Source organism: Bombyx mandarina, chromosome 07 (assembly GCF_030267445.1).
Source record: "Bombyx mandarina strain Sakado chromosome 07, ASM3026744v2".
Lineage (NCBI taxonomy): Eukaryota > Metazoa > Arthropoda > Insecta > Lepidoptera > Bombycidae > Bombyx > Bombyx mandarina.
The window spans coordinates 12,047,401-12,065,447 of NC_143214.1; the positions used below are offsets into that span (position 1 = coordinate 12,047,401).

Genomic DNA, 18,047 nt, shown 5'->3' on the forward strand with positions numbered 1-18,047 from the left:
CGGAAAAGTTAAAAATTTGACACCCTTGGTCCCATTTTTAGGTACTGTGATCGCATTTTCACAATTTTACAGTGATTTTTTTAATAATGTTATCTCAAATAACAGTGCTATTAATCGTAGCCGCAAAAATATCAAGCCGTATCTAAGCAATAAAAAAAAAAAAAAAAAAAAAAATTGAAATGTTACTATAGCTTATACGTTCAAATCCATAGTTGTGTGTCTGACTAGTCGTACCCTTAAATTATCAAAACAAACTTTAATTATTCCACGCCATTCTACGTCAAAAGGCCTCATGTTATTCACGCAATTTCTCAAACTAACACGGCGTAACACAAGAAATTATTGCGTAACCGAAATGGCTCCATAAAAGAGAAATGCACATACATCCCTACGTTATAAAGGGACTATACAGAAGCTAGTAATATCAAACACTCATTATGTCACAAGCCTGAGAGTGTGGGACGCTCTTCAAATATCTGTATAATAATATACTAAGATACTAATTTATGTTTCAGAGGTAAGTTTTCAATCGAAGAGGAGGGCTCTATTTTAATACGCTTTTTTATTATTATTTATTAGCTTCAGACGTATGTAGGTATGTTTGTAACGGAATCTTTGAACATATGTTTGACCCCTTCAAAACGTCGGATTAACTCGAAATTCGGATACTTATTAAGAACCGCTGACAATCCAATTAAAAAAAAAAAAAATTGAAATTCAACTAAAAAGTGAAAAATAAATAATAGTTTAAAATTTTACAGAAAATCAAACTAATAAAAAGAAATAAATTTTAATAAATTTGATTTAAAAATAGTGTAAGAAAAAAATATTTTATTGTAAAAAAAACGTGGGGTGCATGATGAGCGTATTTTGTTAGTTTTTTTAAACTTTTATTTATCTTTTATTGCTTAGATAAGAGCTCACAGGTGGGCACCAGGTGGGCACCTGGTTTTAAGTGGTTACTGGAGCCCATAGACATCTACAACGTAAAAGCGCCACCCACCTTGAAATACGAGTTCTAAGGTCTTAGTATGGTTACAACGGCTGCCCCACCCTTCAAACCGAAACGCATTACTGCTTCATGGCTGAAATAGGCAGGGTGGTGGAACCTACCCGTGCGGACTCACAAAAGGTCCTAGCACCAGTAGTTAAGTATTTTTGGCCTAAGTTTATTTTTAACGACTAGCAATATGACTTGCCCACTGCCACTTTAGCCTCGCAAACCTTCGGTCTATAAGATACCAATTTGTGTTTCAGAGCTAAGTTGTGAATGGAAGATATAGTTGGAGTGTTTCGATCCATTTTTCGTCTACACATACCTTTATCTACGAGCAATGTGACCTGCCACTTTGATCTCGCAATGCTTTGGGCTATGTTTGATATCATGGTTTTCCTGCGATTCTCCTAATACCTGATTCGATGAAGAGAAAGCCCAAATAGTCCTCTCTATTGCTCTTTCAGCGAACTTGAGCCATCCGACAAGGTCGAAGGTACTGATGTTGCTTTCAGGATCCGAATGACAGTAAAACCGCATCGGTATAAAGACATTGGACATCTACATCCACCTATGAGACTTTGGACACTTCTTAACTTACTATAAGGCAAACTATAAGGTCTTTTAGCCTATGCGAAAATTTCTAATACAAAAAAACGTGCTCTAAAACCATTTTGCCACGGCTTGGGAATGAGATTTTTTAATATTTTTTATTGCATAGATTGATGGACGACTTCACAGCCCACCGCATCGATTTTTGATGCGATTTTTATCATCGCACCTCCCGCCATCGGAGCAGAGTTCATCCATATCATCTGGAACCGCTGCGTTCATCGACAATGCGTTTCCAGAGGTCTTTTTTGCCACGTACCATCTGGCTATGGAATGAGCTCCACGGTGTTTCCCGAGTGCTATGACATGTTCTTCAAACAAGGCTTGTGGAGATTATTAAACTATAGGCAGCGCCTAGGCTCTGTTCCTGGCATTGCTGACGTCCATATGCGACGGTAATTACTCACCATCAGGTGGGCCGTATGTGAGTCTGCCTATACGGCAATAAAAAAAACGGGAATAAAAGGGCAGCTACCAATGTTGGAACCTTTTGGGACCAAATATTTTCTCGACTTCTTAATGCAGGGGAACATGAGCACGCCTGACCATAAATAGTGAAAAAAAAAACATAAATATCGACGACAAAGACCGAATTCAAACCAAAAAAATCTAAACATCAGGTGTACGTAAAAAGGATTCACAAATGACCGGTTCGAATGGAGGTCCTCTCACGACCGGCTGCACCCGCACACGGAGAAGCTACTGCCAATAACCGTTCAATCGATCCGGTGGAAACTTCAGACCGTTTCAAAGCCATCGAGAAAGGAAACCTATTTGCTTTGACGGAAAACCTTTGAGGCAATCTCTGTGTAACGCAAAATACTAAATTGCGTTCGGCGGAAACAAGATGATGGGCTGATTCGCTTGAAAAAGCCTAATCTTCTATCTAAATAACGTTGAATTCGTATTTATATAGCGACTAGCTGATCCGGCAGACTTCGTAGTGCCTTAATCGATAAATAAAAGACCTAAACTTTTGTCTATACTTCTACACTAATATTATAAAGAGGAAATATTTGTTTGTTTGTTTGTATTGAATAGGCTTCGCAACTACTGAACCGATTTAAAAAATTATTTCACTGTTGGAAAGCTACGGTATACCCGGGTGACATAGGCTATATTTATTATATTTTCAAAAAAATCAGGGATCCTTACTGAAACTCCAATAATGTAACCAAACGTGTAAAAAAAATACCTAAAATTCTTTATATCGGGTGCGCTATTTCCCAAGCGAAGCCGGGGCGTGCCGCTAGTATACAATAAACTTAAAACAAACAAAAGGAATCCGTCCGACGGGAGACACATCAAAGGAAAAACAAAATTGTTATTTTTATTTAATTCCGAGCATTTTCATATTTATCTACCTTTTAAACCTTTTCTGACACTTCCACAAATAATTCATGACCAAAATTAGCCAAATCGGTCGAGCCGTTCTCGAGTTTTAGCGAGACTAACGAACAGCAATTCATTTTTATTTATATAGATAGATAGATAGATTTAAGGTTAATTAAAGCTACTTTTACGCGTTTTGAAGTGAAAACTTCTTTAGAATCGTTGTGATTTCAAACCGGATGCAACGGAAAAAACGACAGATAAGAGACACAAATACAAAAATGTGTAGGATGAAGCCAGCAAAGAATGAGACAGAAATATACATACTATTTAATACAGCGCCATCTGTGAGATTTTTTAATACTAACGGGTGTATGAAAGCTCTTGTAGTGAATTTTAATTTAGGATTATACGTGAAATTAAAATATCAATTCACAGAGGGCGCTACCTTACAATTATTTACTAATGACAAAATTTTACATATACTTAAGACGTTTAGGATAGTTGTATTTTAATTTTGGAAGGTTTCACTTCTACCACGTGTGAATTGCACACATTTTGTTTTTTTTTTATTGTCATTCATTAGATTATTACTAAAGTTTCGAAGATTGCACAGTTTTCGTGGTCCTCATTTATTTCGGCTCAGAATTATACCAGACGTGATAAAGAGTTTTTTGATGCTTCCCTCCTCCATCATAGTGGTAGGCAGCGGCTTGGCTCTGCCCCTGGCATTGCTGAAGTCCATGGGCGACGGTAACCACTCACCATCAGGTGGGCCGTATGCTCGTCTGCCTACAAGGGCAATAAAAAAAAAACATAGGTGAAGGTAGTAATGATTGCTTTCAAAATATATCATATACTTCCCGATGTCGCCTTTTATTAAGATTTACTAATGATAGAAGGTATTATGATCCGGCGCGGGTACGTACCACCACCCTGCCTATTTCTCGCAGCAATCATGTTCCTTGGTTTGAGGTGTGGCAATAGTTTTATGTAATATGTACAATTAAATATTATATGTACGTCTCAAGGTGGGTGGTAGAATTGAAGTTGTGATGTCTATATGCCTCGATAATCACTTAACACCGAATGGACAGTAGGTTCGTTTATCCATATATGCAATAAATAAATGTTGCATATTCTAGATTTAATATCGAGTTCAATACGATTATTTATGCAACTAAACTATAACAAACTTGTAGTTTTAATTTATAAAGTTCATGCAAATTCGCAGTAAGCTTTTAAAGCTATTTAAGCTGTAATGTATTCGAGAGTTAATGATTGAGTAAACTCAACTAGTTCTCGACAGCCATTTGTAAGTTAGCCTTTAAATTAGTGTTTGTAGATTTGAAAGTTTGAACGAGCTTAAAGCGATTTATCAGATAAGTCCGGGGCGAACTGAAAACTTTTCGAATACCAATCAAAGAAAAATGTATTCAAAAGTAGTCGCACAAGGATTACGTTCTGAACTTCTTTCGCGATTTCAAATAAAATCAAAAACCCCATTTAATATTTCATCTATTTAGAGTGTAGCTTTTAATAAGTTTAGATGAGTAGTCGAGTTAACAGTTAATTTTTTTAACCTGTGGTAGGAGCTCTTTTGAGTCCGCGCGGGTAGGTACCACCACCCCACCTATTTCTGGGGCAGCCGTTGTAACTATACTTGAGACCTTAGAACTCATATCTCAAGGTGGGTGGCGGCATTTACGTTATAGATATCTATGAGCTCCGCTAACCACTTAACACCAGGTGGGCTGTGAACTCGTCCACCAATCTATGTAATAAAAAATATTAAAAAATCTGATGTTGAGCGAAGAGAAATACAACAAGATATGTGTTGATACCCACACCGATACATCACGTTCCATTGCATTATTACTGAAATATGAGGGTAGGCGGAAAGCCACAAAATAATTCTACGACTTTACAGACTGGGTGGAGCTTATTGCATAAATAGACGTAAAAGCTCACGCCCTATCTAGTATTAAGTGGTACCGAAGTCCATATAACAAAAGCGTTAAGACATGAAGCAATATGTTTTTTTCAATTGTATAATAAAACGGTGAATTAAATTTTTTGCATTTTTTTATTGCTTAGATGGATGGACGAGCTCAGAGTCCATCTGGTGTTAAGTGGTTATCGAAGCCCATAGACGTCTACAGCGTAAATGCCGCCACCCATCTTGAGATATGAGTTCTAAGGTCTCAAGTATAGCTACAACGGCTGCCCCACCCTTTAAGCCGAAACGCATTACTGCTTCACGGCAGAAATAGGCAGGGTAGTGTTACCTACCCAATGCCCAATAAAACAATAAAAACGTACATCGAAAATTTTATAACCAGTCTAAAGTATTTAAAACTCAACTCAAGCTCGCTAAAAGCCCATTCAACTTTCAAACACCCCTGAAAATTATCCCTCGGGTTTTGCGAAGTGAATTTTGACGAAATAAAAACAGATGTTTGTCATTAAATTAATGTAAGTTTTTTAATTTGTTTTTATACGCTCTGATGTTCATACGATGGGATATGAAGAGAGGATATCTTATTTTCACTAGAAAGCGGAATGGTTGGACCCCTGGCATTGCTAATAACCATAAGCGACTAATTATCATCAGGTAGGCAGTATACTCGTCTGCCTATAAAATCAATAAAAAATAATCATACGCTGTCTTATCTATATATTAATACGTGAAGAAAAAACTTTGTATCCCTTTTTACGAAAATTGCACGGACGGAAGGGTATGAAATTTTCCACACTTATAGAGAATATAGAGGAGTGCAAAATGCTAATATTTTTTAAAAAATAATGAATCAAAGATACATTAAATCAATAAAGAAAACATTACACACACTGCCATGTATTTGACACACACACATATGTATATATACTCTTTGTTATTGTCAAACTTTAGTTAATGCTTAAAGTCTGTGGTCAAATTGAAAATAGGTTAATGTTGTTTATCTTTAATATTATTTTTCTATAATGTAGTCTTAGCGAAATCTGTGATTATAGAAGTATAATAGTCTTTGACAATATAACCATAATATTGTTCAAACTTATAATTTCATTTAATTATAGTCGAATTTCGACTACTGCGGGACCACTAGTTGTATAGAATTTTCCAATTATCCAATGTTCACGACCATCTTAATTGTGTCAACGTGAAACTTAGTAGGTGACTATGCATATTTCTAATGACCAAATGGACTAGACTTAACTATGATTTCTCCGTACTTTCATTTCCTTCGACGGTAACTATGCATACGACTTATGTGATGGCGTGTGTCAACATCGCTCATTAGGAACTCCAGCAGTGCAAGTCCATTATCGGTTACCACTTTCACAAAAACCTCCGCTTCTATTTTTTTTTTACTTATATTGGTAGACGAGCTCACGGCCCACCTGATTTTAAGTGGTTACTGGAGCCCATAAACATCTACAACGTAAATGCCGCCTGATATGAGATATGAGTTCTAAGGTCTCAGTATAGTTACAACGGCTGCCCCACCCTTCAAGCCGAAACGCGTTACTGCTTCAGGGCAAAAATAGGCAGTACCTACCCGTGCGGACTCTCAAAAGGCCCTACCACCAGTAATTACGCAAATTATAATTTTGCGAGTTTGATTTTTATTACACGATGTTATTCCTTCACCGTGGAAGTCAATCGTGAACATTTATTAAGTACGTATTTCATTAGAAAAATTAGTACCCGCCACCGGGATTCGAACACCGGTGCATCGTTAGATACGAATGCACCGAACGTCTTATTCTTTAGGCCACGACGACTTAAATTTCCAAATCTACACGTACTCTCTTCTACGAAAACTCCTTCCAAACTAGCAACCACACAATGTTTAGTTTATAAACGTTATCATTATGCTAACGAGACTGCCCAACCGTCTAGGGCTGTCTCGTCCGTCCGACTATTATCCACACACTTTGCAATGCGATTTTACATAAATTTAAATTTATCCAGCTTAACGGATTCGGTGTTAACGTTAGCATAATATCTGGGATAGAACTCGGACACTGTTCCATTGGGATTAAAACTGATTCGGTTCCAATGTGTGCTGTTTGGACATTAAACTTAAGATAAAGTCAGGACAATATTGAATTATCGACCGAATAACACTTAAGTCGTTAGTGAAAAAACTAACATATTTGACTCGTTTGAAATTATGTAATGACAATAAAAAAAATGCAATTTTAAACCGTTACGCAGTACTACGGGTTTGCTAGCTTTAGATTTTAGCGATAAGATCGCCTATTGTACAACCGTATCTGCTTTTTGACTATTTTTTTTTTAATGTCAATTGTGTTTTGGTGTGCAATAAAGTATATCTCTCTCTTTTTCTTTTCTATGTCTACTCCTCCTAATTCTTGCGTCATGTTCCTCAATCCTGAGGGTCGTGATCAACCTTTTGTGTAACTTTCTTTCGCACGATCTTTCTCCATCTGTCTATACCTACTATGTCTAGGAGTCGTAAAACATTGACACGCACACTCGGAGAAAACGCTAAGATACAAGCTAATACACGCGAAGCTATAGAAGTCATGGTGGCTTAAAAAATAAGCCATGTGCGTATTGACCGATACCACTGTGCCCCCGTAGACAGGGGATAAATTTTCTAATGAAATACATACCTAAAACATCGCGTAGTAAAAATTAAATCCCCAAAAATTATAATATGCGTATTTGATATTATTTTATTGCTTAGGTGGGTGGGTGGACGAGCTCACAGCCCACCCGGTGTTAAGTGGTTACTGGAGCCCTTAGACATCTACAACGCAAATGCGCAACCCAACTTGAGATATAAGTTCTAAGGTCTCAAGTATAGTTACAACGGCTGCCCCACCCTTGAAAAATGGAGACGTACATGAAAATACAATACGAAAATACAATTGACACGTGATGTCCGTTGACTGGTTGCCGATTTAGAGGTAGGGGCATGTCGTTCAAACGTCTATGTTACAAAAATACACACAGCCCACTGAGTTTCTCGCTGGATCTTTTCAGTGGGTCGCGATTCCGTCGTAGATATAGCGAAGCACTGATCTTGCTAGGGCCAGTGTTAGCAAATTCTTACAGATTGAGCCCGTGAGCTTACCTACCCGTCTTAACGTAGGCTAACAGTGAATAAGTAAGGTAAAAGAACAACAATAATCTTGATGAACTCTCATAAATGAACTCTGCTGTTTTTTTTTTTTATTGCTTAGATGGGTGGACGAGCTCACAGCCCACCCGATGTTAAATGGTTACTGGAGCCCATAGACATCTACAACGTAAATGCGCCACCCACCTTGAGATATAAGTTCTAAGGGTCTCAGTATAGTTACTGTTTTCTGAACGCATGTCCCACTAGCACGCGTGTAAGCAGTAGAAAGATAACGCCGTGTCTACGGACCCGTCTCCAAATGTAGACTGTCCCGGAGGACTGCCCTGTGCTATTCTTACAAGGCGCTATTTAACAACGCTAACCAATTAATAGAACAATAAAAGCGATAGCCTCAGATAATGAACCAATCTATGAAAGCTAATAATTTATTCCGCACGCGTCACACGCTTCGCAACTCAGCTGTATGTGAATTGACACAAGGATAGCTGTGTCAGACATCGTATACTGTAATGGGACACTAGTTGACACCACCCTCTGATAATAGATGCCGGCGAATACATGTATTTACCAGACTGCGTCAGAACAAGCGCACTGTTTTTTAGCTTTCTATATCTACATACGTGAAACAAAAACTTTGTATCCCTTTTTACGAAAATTGCGCGGTCGGAGGAGTATGAAATTTCCCACACTTATAGAGAATATAGAGAAGAAGTGCACAATGCTAATATTTTTTTTTAAATAATGCATAAATGATACATTAAATCAATCAAGAAAACATCACACACACTACATACCATGTATGTAATGTGTGTAATGTAACAACACATGCATGCATACTATTTATTGTCAAACTTTTGTTCATGACGTCTGTTGTCAAATTGAGAATAGATTAAATATTGTTTGTCTTTGTTAATATTTTTTATAGTGTAGTCTTGGCGAAATTTGTGATTATAGAAATATAAAATACAATCATAATAGTGTACAAACTTACAATTCCAATTAATTATAGTCGAATTTCGACTACTGCGGGACCTCTAGTAATTATAAATAGGTAAATACAAATACCGTTTTTGTGCTATTTGTCGTCTGTTTGTAAACAGATTATCTTTTTTTTTGCTCAGTAGATTCAAAAGCTTTAGTGTTATTACCATGGAATCGTGTAGAAGCTGTTAGCTTTTTCTCCGTATTTACAAGAATAACAATAATAATAATATGTAATTAATAAGATTTTAAATAAATATAAATAAATAAATAATAATAATAATATACATTATCCCTCCAAAACATATACATCATGGTTTGAAGCTCCTTGGCCTGAAACCTAACACCTACATACTTCTTCAAAAAGCTGCTATATTAAACACGTGCAGAATCGTACGAAAGTTTCTGCAAATAGAATATGATCAACCACATAATGCAATAGTTAGCCAACCCCAAGGAACCGTGACATTTACTTGACCGAGTCCGTAAATGTCACTAAAGTACTACCAGCACAAGCTGAGAAAGTAAAAAAAAAATAAAAAAAAAAAATAATAATTTATTTCTTAAAGGTATAGTACAAATACAAATGGAAATTAACCTTATAAAGGTTAATTATACCTTATAAAGGTAAATAAATATAAAGGTTCACAGGTTCAAAGACCTATAAATAATATCGTTAACGATTTTCAATCTTGAGAGCTGTGATTATAGTCTAATTTTGACCACTGAGTGAAACAGTTATACATATAAAACTCAAAATTTGTAACCTCAACTAAGACGGGAGGCTCATTTTTTCAATTTACGTTGTACTTTTAGTATGATTTTTTTATTGCTTAGATGGGTGGACGAGCTCACAGCCCACCTGGTGTCAAGTGGTTACTGGAGCCCATAGACATCAACAACGTATATGCGCCACCCACCTTGGGATATGAGTTCTAAGGTCTCAGTATAGTTACAACGACTGCCCCACCCTTCAAGCCGAAACGCATTACTTCATTACTTAAACTTACTTATTAAGTTGTATCACCGAAAGTGTAGTGAACGAAATCAGATAAAAATACAAACAACCTACTCGTCCTGAAATGACGCAGCTTCCAAAAAACACGGTCCGTACCGACGCTCTACATTACTGTCTCTACAATCAGTATTCCTCGCAAGTATCGAAACACACGGCGAATTTCAGGAGACCCCCAGAGAATAGGGGCTTTCTTATCAACAACAGTCTGCAGATTTACCCGGATTTCGACCTAACTATCTCGAATTCAGGCTGAAGACGAACGAAGTTACGTAACACGCTGAAAAGTTTCCAGATTCAGAAAGGCTTTTCATTGGATTTACTCTTTCTGTTCTCATTGTACACATTGTAGAGTACATTTGTAATGCGTAATGCTATCGCACCCGTAGGCAGGACCTTGAAACTGCCATACTGTAAGCCAATTATCTTTTTCTCTATGGAAACTAGCGACATCTTGTAGCGGATGCCCCTAAACTTATATGTTGTTAAAGTTAAGGCATTTAATTATTGTATAACTAAACACAGAAAATAAAATATTAATACATCATACAAGTCTTCATTTGTCATAAATTGATTAAGTTTTTTAAAATTTGTGATTCCTAAAAATTTACAAAATCCTTCATTAAAAGTAAAATATAGGATAGGTAATATGTTACTGATGAGTAACTTGGGCTACTATTTTTAGACTAGCTTGGCCCCACAGCGTCACCCGCGGTACGACAATAACCGCTGGTAGCATCGCGGGACTCAGCTAGTCAGTAATAAAATACAGATAGCTTTCTTTCATTTCAATTTTAACGTTTCGCTCGTGAAACGTGCGTAAACAAAGTATATAATGAAGCGTACGTAATTATTTTTTACTTTTCTTGCACGACACACTGCCGAATAGGAGAGGTAGCACTGTCCTGTTTATTTCTACGACAAATCAATCAAGCTATTGTAATTGAGACATTGACGTCAATTTAGCGGTAGGTAGCGGCTTGGCTCTGCCCTTGGCATTGCTGAAGTCCATGGGCGACGGTAACCACTCACCATCAAGTGGGCCGTATGCTCGTCTGCCTACAAGGGTAATAAAAAAAATAAAAAAAATAATGTCAAAATAGGTTATAACGTCCTTGAGGTCCCGTAGACATATCGCACCGGGTTTAACATGACCCCAATAGACAATAAAGTTAAACTTAAGAAGCTCCGATGTGCGATTTCAGGTTACCATTGAAGTTCAAATATCACATAATATACAATAGCATATAAACAAATCCCTTGTAACAATGACAGTGACATTATCTATGTCAGCGCAACGTCACTATTTAGTCAACTAAAAATTGTCAAAGTTAACTGTTTCCTTAATGTTACGCATGTCAACAACTATTTAAGACGGTATTCAAGAGAATTCATGACTAAGTTACTCCCACTTCTCACCATAAATACGAGTCACTATTGTCGCACAAAACATTCAGACTCGAACAGCCGACCGAAGCGGAGCTCTCTGTTGTTAGCGTTGTACACTTGAAATGGAATAAATGGAATTCATTGGAAAAGTGAGTCTTAATTGCTATATGTAGCACTATGGAAGGCAATGATAATTATGAACAGAATGCCGTCAGCAATGCTAAGGTCACAATTTTTAAAACACCATGGAACCGGCCTCTGCGTCATATACATTTTCACAAATTAAAGAAATTGACCGATTTGATCTCACACATAAATAATACATGTGCTGCCATCTATTGTTGTAATACAGTATTTTTTTCAACTTTTCTATATAGCAATGTTGAGCTCACTAACTCAAAACTTTGATACCATCATCTCGTTTTTCCCCCATTTTTACCATCGCACCGCCCACCACCGGAGTAGAGCTCATCCATACTACTCGGAGCCATTGCGATCATCCACAGTGCGTTTCCAGAGATACTTTTTGGCCACGTACCATCCGGCTATGGAATGAGCTCCCTCCACAATGTTTCCCGAGTGCTATGACATATCCTTCTTCAAACGAGGCTTGTGGAGAGTATTAAGCGGTAGGCAGCGGCTTGGCTCTGCCCCTGGCATTGCTGAAGTCCATGGGCGACGGTAACCAATCACCATCAGGTAGGCCGTATGCTCGTCTGCTTACAAGGGCAATAAAAAAACAAGTTAACATTTTACTAACCTACACTTGATGAAGCGTTACAGTTTGATATTCTCAAGCTTTTTCAGCTGAACTATGGATTTTGATAGTGTAAGCCAAACTTAAAGTCCGTGTGTAGCACCAGTTAAACATTAACAGAGCTTTGAATGACCAAACACAGTTTGTAACGATACATCGCTCTCCCGAGGCTAATTTTGTGTAGCGCCGGCGCTTGTCGCAGCTCAGACGCCGGTTTAGTCATGATTACCACTGGCCTTGTTATAATTTTTATCGTAAACTTCGATCGAAGGAATAAACTGGCTCGCTCAACGTGATTAACTTTGAGAACCAATGGTTTCTGGACACCTATTTTTAACAGTAGACATCTTTATGTAGAATGTTGATAGATATTCTGTTTTTTTTAAAGACCATCTTTTTTTTTGCTTAGATGGGTGGACGAGCTCACTACCCACCTGGTGTTGAGTGGTGTAATAGACATCTACAACGTAAATGCGCCATCCACCTTGAGATTTAAGGTCTTAGGTCTCAGTATAGTTACAACGGCTGCCCCACCTTTCAAACTGAAACGCATTACAGCTTCACGGCAGAAATAGACAGGGCGGTGGTATTTCCACGTTCAGGGAAACAGTACCACAAACATAAATGCATAGAAAAATACTTATAATAATTTTAATTGCCTTGTCGATTGATAGTTTGCTTTGTGTCAAAAGTATAATGATTGATAGTATCCGAGATATCTGGACGTTATTGTTCTTGCTTTGATTGTGTGTTCCCAGAACCGATAGCTTATTAAAATGCATCATGTAAAATGTTTATTTAACATTTATTTCACTATTCCAAATCACAAACGGACAGATAAGCGCTTCTTAAAAAAGTTCTTTTTGGCTTGGTGGGTGGACAAGCTCACGACTCACCCGATGGTGAGTGATTACCGTCGTCCATGGATTTCAGCAATGCCAGGAGCAGAGCCAAGCCGCTGCCTACCGTTAAGTACTCTCCACGAGCCTCGTTTGAAGAAGGACATGTCATAGCGCTCGGGAAGCACGGTGGAGGGGAGCTTATTACAAAGCTGGATGGTACGTGGCAAAAAAGATCTCTGGAAGCGCACTGTGGATGAACACAGTGGCTCCAGGTAGCATGGATGAACTCTACTCCGGTGGCGGGCGGTGCAATGGTAATAAATTATTATGAATCAACCTTAAATTCTACTAAAAAGATCTTTGGATTTTATGCAAAATTGAAGTCTTCCGTCTCAGCGCAAGCCACGAAATTGCACGTACAAACCTCAGTGGCTTATATGATTTAGATTTATAGGTTTTGTCGGTGGTTTGTTTTAGAGAGTTATAATACTAGTAACGTGTTTGGTACGCAGAGAGAAAGAGAGAGAGAGAAATGTAGACAATGTTAAAATAAAGATGTCAAGGCCTTAAGAAAATGTACTCCAAAAATTATAACTTAAAGGTGAAAAATAAGTCTCAAGTCGTCATGGCCTAAAAGATAAGACGTCCGGTGCATTCGTGTTGAGCGATGCACCGGTGTTCGAATGAAATACGTACTCAACAAATGTTCACGATTGACTTCCACGGTGAAGGAATAGCATCGTGTATTAAAAATCAAACCCGTAAAATTATAATTTGCGTAATTACTGATGGTAGGACTTCTTGTGAGACCGGGCGGGTAGGTACCACCACTCTGCCTATTTCTGCCGTGAAGCAGTAATGCGTTTCGGTTTGAAGGGTAGGACAGCCGTTGTAACTATACTGAGACCTTAGAACTTATATCTCAAGGTGTGTGGCGCATTTATGTTGTAGATGTCTATGGGCTCCTGTAACCACTTAAAATCAAGTGGGCTGTGAGGTTGTCCATCCATCTAATAAATAAATAAACAAATAAAAAATATTAAAATACTAATATCTGGAACACCGTGGATAAGGGCATCGGTTCCCATTAGTAACGATAAATTCTGCCATAACAGCGGATTTTTCAATGGAATCTTCTCGAACAATTCCACAGAGCTCTTCTAAAAGTGAGCACTCTTTATTCGCGTAATTAGACAGAAGAGCTCTCAGCTAACCCGTTGTCAATTTAGTTTTATTGTTACATTAATTATCTGTTCATTTTCAAACAATAATTAATCAATTACGTAGCCGCTTTCCGCCCTCGTATTTTACTAAGGTAATTAAGAGTCGAATTATGTTAAATACGATCAATTTCGCTATAAAAAGAGACATGAGAACTATTTTTCGCAGACGGAATCGTGTTTATCTGTATGTTTTTGGTCACTAACCCAGTCAGTTGGCCAGTATGCTACATAGCCATATGAATATAATGTATTTATTTATTTATTTATATCATAATACAGCTTAGCTTCGTAAAACTATAACACAAACTGAGTTGCGCTTATAAAGAGAAACAACATTTAAAGCTATTGCTTCACCACCGTTTTCTATATCGTTTTTATAGTTTTATATTTCAAAAATGCTTTTATATTTCTAAGGTTCTAATCTTTCAATATTCTAAATTCTATTTATGTCATCTTTATAACATATTAACCTCTTTTAAGATTAATCGTATAGAGGTTACATGAATATACGTGTAAAATAATATTATGCAGATCGAAGGATAACAAGCTATTTGGTTTGAGTGACAGTTCGTTTAAATACGAGACATTTATCTTTGTAATTAAAGTTGAATTCTATTTGGTACTAGCGACCCGCCCTCGCTTCGCTTCGGAATCATTAAATTTTATTATTGATAGCTGAGTCCCGCGATGTTACCGTGACGTGACCGGGTGACGCCGCGGGGCGAAGCTAGTCTAAATAAAGTAGCCTAAGTTACTCCTTATATCATCAGCTACCTATCAGTGAAGTCTCGTCAAAATCGGTCGAGCCGTTCCAGAGATCAGCCGGAACAAACAGACAGACAGACAAAAATGGTAAAAAATGTTATTTTGGTGTATGTACCGTATATGCGTGCATGTAGTAAAAAGCGGTTATTTCAATATTACAAACAGACACTCCAATTTTATGTATACTAGATTATTATTTTTTGATAACGCCCTCCTGTTGTGTCTTTAAAGCGGTTAGTTGCCCTCAATTAAGAAAAATAGTATTATTATTCGCCAATAGATGTCGGGAATAGATGATTATTGAAAACACGAGTAAAACAACATTTTCTGAAAATAAATCGTAGCTAGATCGATTTATCGCCCCCGAAATCCCCTGTATACTAAATTTTATGAAAATCGCTGAAGCCGTTGTCGAGATTCAGATTATATCTAATATATAAAATTCTCGTGTCACAGTTTTCGTTGCCATACTCCTCCGAAACGGCTTGACTGATTTTGATGAAATTTTTTGTGCTTATCTGGTATCTATGAGAATCGGCCAACATCTATTTTTCATCCCCCTAAATGTTAGGGGTAGTCCACCCCTAAATTTTTTTATTTATGTTTTAGACAAAATTTTTAATTTCTATTTTTTTATGATACAGCATACAAAAATACATACAACCCTAAATTTTCACCTCTCTACGATCAACCCTTATTTTTTATTTGCTAATTAAAAAATTTAAAATTTTTGCGAGAATTTTGTTTTTATTTTGTCATGACGTAGAATAAAAAAAATCATATTACTCTGAAATTTTCACCCCTCTATGACCAACCCTATTTTTTATTTGTTAATTATAAACTTTAATTTTTTTGGCAAGATTTTAATTTTTATTTTTAATTCGTCATGAATTAAAATAAAAAATCTGATGTTACTCTCAATTTTTCATCCCTCTATGATCAACCGCTATTTTTTATTTGTTAATTATAAACTTTAATTTTTTTGGCAAGTTTTTTATTTTATTTTGTTATGACTTAAAATAAAAAAAAATCATATAACTCTCAATTTTCACTCTTATATGATCAACCCCTATTTTTCCACCCCGATTAATATTTTTTTTTCTATGCACAGATCTGCAATAAGGTTGCAAGATGGCAATCAAATTTTATAATTGTAGTACGATAAATTCTTATTCAGAGTTTATAATTTCAAGTTCCTTTAATTATGATTTTTTTTAAATTGAATTTGATCTCCCGCCCTCGCCGGTCGACTACTGATCAACTATCAATTGATCAGCTATCCCCGCCAGGTGTCACCACTCATTCAGCAAACATCACGTAGTAGGGATGAGGACGAAGCCGGTCTCCTGTCTTACTTACTCACTATACATCATAGATTATACACTTAATATATAATTTGAGAGCTATACAATACTATACATTTTTCAGCCATGTTTTTTTGGTTTTATTTGTGTATCAATAGTATGTTCAGTAGGTCTGAGAATCGGCTACTATCTATTTTTCATACCCCTAAGTGAAAAGGGTTGTCCACCCCAAACATTTATTTTTTATTTTTATTTTTTGGATATTTTTTTTTGTTAATAATGAGGTATTATGTGGTTAAATGAGGTTTTTTTTCTACAGTAGAATTTCCCTAGAAATCTTATTCAAGGCAACACAACGTTTGCCGGGTCAGCTAGTAAGTATATATATTAATATACAAGAATTGGTCGTTTAAAGGTATAAGATGTATAAATTAGCATCAACAGTTCGTTGTCTTTAATTGAACTTCAATTAATTTTACACCATTCAAATAGCCGTAGAAGTTTCTTGTTATAATTTTTTTTTTTCCAAATTTTAAACGTCAAATGGGTCTTCTGTAAAGTCTCAAAAATTTTGCTTAAACCAACCTTTCACCCTTCGGTATAAAAGTAGAAATATATTTAAAAAGAACACAGTAAACCGAATTAACAATAATTAATTTCATCTTTTTTCTATCCTTTTAATACCGGTATGGGATAGGATATCAGAGAGCGAAGTAATAAATTTATTAGATCGTGATCGGACATTGATGCGTGTGCTAATTGTCAAATAAACGGACGTTCTGTTTTTATTACTGCAACGACTGAACGACCATGCGGTTAACCCGATGTTAAGAGGTTGCTGGAGCCCATAGACATCAACAACAAAAATGCTACGACCCATTTTGAGACACGAGTTCTAAACCTCAGTTTTACGTTGCAACATCTATAATATATTATTATATAAAAATGAATTGCTATTCGTAAGTCTCGCTAAAACTCGAGAACGGCTGGACCGATTTGGCTAATTTTGGTCTTGAATTATTTGTGGAAGTCCAGAGAAGGTTTAAAAGGTAGATAAACATGAAAATGCTCGGAATTAAATAAAAATAACAATTTTGTTTTTCCTTTGATGTGTCCCCAGTCGGACGGATTCCTTTTGTTTGTTTTAAGTTTATTTTCTACAAAAGCTTAGGTCTTGTATTTATCGATTGAGGCACAACGAAGTCTGCCGGGTCAGCTAGTAATAAATATAGTCTTTAGTCGTCCGTGATTACGAAAACTGTAAAATATTCGAAGAATCGGAAATAATGTAATGTAATAAATAATGAGATAATGTAAATGAAATAATTACTGAAAGAAATGACTGGATGAATGAATGAAATGAATTAACTGGGAACAAATCACGCACGGTCATCCAGCCCTAATTTAGTATTCCCTGTGTTATTGGTGAGACTGACATACATACCTATATACGTTTAAATATTATATACACATGTATAAATGATAAACACCCAGAGCAAACAAACCTTTTCCTCACACGAATATTTGCCCGATGTGGGAATCGAATCCGCGAACCTCGGTACAACAGTCAGGACCGCTAACTACTGCACCACCGAGTCGATCATGAGGAGGACGACCCCACGGCCTACCTGATGTTAAGTTTTTTACTGGTGGTAGGACCTCTTGTGAGTCCGCGCGGGTAGGTACCACCACCCTGCTTATTTCTGCCGCGAAGCA

At 36.8% G+C, this 18,047-nt stretch overlaps 1 protein-coding gene across 4 annotated transcripts in view; it reads right to left on the reverse strand.

Moving 5' to 3' along the window:
• Positions 1–18,047, reverse strand: part of LOC149502705 (neural cell adhesion molecule 1) — a 123,257-nt gene that overhangs the window by 93,196 nt on the left and 12,014 nt on the right. The gene's annotated exons all lie outside the window — the stretch shown is intronic.